Genomic DNA, 1,871 nt, shown 5'->3' with positions numbered 1-1,871 from the left:
TGCGGATTTGCGGTGCCTTTTGCGGCACGGAAGCCACTTCAGAACTCAGCCTCCTGCCAATCAGGAGAGGCGCACCTCCATCTTGGTTTCGGACTCCAGAGAGATCGGACAGACTGAGGTACACAAACATAACCTGAGGCCAAAATCGCGGGGGTCTGAGCCTGACAAGCGTTGGCCTGCAACCAGGCCATGGGCTGTTCGGTGGGCCATCGGGGTGCCAACCCAGCCAGGAGGTTTTTTTGCCCTGGGCGGCGCGTGCGCCGCCATTTTGCCTACAGTACCCAGAGGGCTCGGGAGGGCAGAGACGGCTAACAAGCAGAGCCTGAGGCTAACAAAGCGGGGGTCTGGGCCCCAACATGCCCTGGACTGACCCCAAGACCTGGGCGGCTTGGTGGGCCATCTGTGTGTCAACCCGCCCAGGAGGTTGTTAGCCCAGCAGACTCTCCAGGCGCTTTCGGGGACTGCGAGCGCGCACGCCTGCCATCCTGGTCACCTGGCGGACCCCGTTGACAGTCATAGCCCGAGGGAAACTTTGCTCGGACCTTGGCCTCTGAGGCTTTTGCATGGACCCAGGGCGTGGGCGGCCAGGCTAACCTTGTGTGCGCCAGCCCTGTTGGGGGATCAGCTGCCCAGCGGAGTGATCAGCACGTGGGTAAGATACTTGCAGCATACACCGTCTGTGCTCCCTGGGGGTGCACACCGGCTCCATCTGGTTCACAGACACAATCTGGGGCAAAGCACACTAGAGCTGCAAGGGCACCCAAGAACACATCAGCAGGCCAGCGAGGAGAAGTTGGTGTGCTCCAGTGAATCCAGCGGGCGCCAGCGGGAGACATTGGGTGCCTGCTTTGGGATCTGAACAACCAGGGCTACAGCGCTCAGTCTCCAAGAAGTGCGGGAGACCCAGTGTGCACCCAGAGGCAGTCTGGGAGCTCGCAGCACAGCTTGCTCCTGCAGCCCAGAACATGGGTCCCAGTCCTGAGGCCTCTGGCGGGAGCCCTCAGGTCAACTCTCTCCACTTCCGGATCCAGATCAGCCTGGGCAGCAACACCCAGGTCCTCTCCAGGTCCTGCAAGAGGCAAGAGGGGCTTCTGGGTGGTCAGCTGGGAGAAGTCGGTGTGCTCCGGTGAATCCAGCGGGCACCAGCAGGAGCCTTCAGGTGTCTGTTTTGGGATCTGAACAGCCTGGGCAACAGCACCCTGTTTCCAGGCAGTGCAGGAGGTAATCAGTGCACCAGAGGCCACCTGGGAAGGGGTATCTTGCACTGGTGAGTCCAGCACTGACAAGACCAAGTAACACCAGTGAGAACTAGATGGCAAAAGGCAAACACAGGAACGTCCCTAACAGAAATCAAGGCAATATGGCAACATCTGAACCCAATTCTCCTCTACCAGCATGTCCTGGATACCCCATCACACCAGTAAAACAAGATTTGGATTTAAAATCACTGGTCATAATGCTGGTACAAGAACACATGAAGGACATAATTAAAGAAATTCAGGAGAAAATGTATCAAAAGTTAGAAGCCCTAGCAAGGGAAACACAAAAATCATTGAAAGAAATCCAGGAGAATGCAAAAGCCAATAATGAGGAAACGCAAAAAAACACTTAAAGAAATACAGGAGAACTTTGGTCAACAGGCTGAGGTCGTGAAAGAGGAAACACAAAAATCTCTTAAAGAATTACAGGAAAGCACAAACAAGCAAGTGAAGGAGCTAAGCAAAACCACCCAGGATCTAAAATCAGAAGTAGAAACAACTAAGAAAACTCAAAGGGAGACAACTTTGGAGATAGAAAGCCTTGGGAAGAAATCAGGAGACAGAGATGCAAATATCAACAACAGAATACAAGAGATAGAAGAAAGAATCTCA

This window comes from Apodemus sylvaticus, chromosome 1 (assembly GCF_947179515.1).
Source record: "Apodemus sylvaticus chromosome 1, mApoSyl1.1, whole genome shotgun sequence".
NCBI lineage: Eukaryota > Metazoa > Chordata > Mammalia > Rodentia > Muridae > Apodemus > Apodemus sylvaticus.
Note: the sequence above shows the minus strand (reverse complement) of the source record.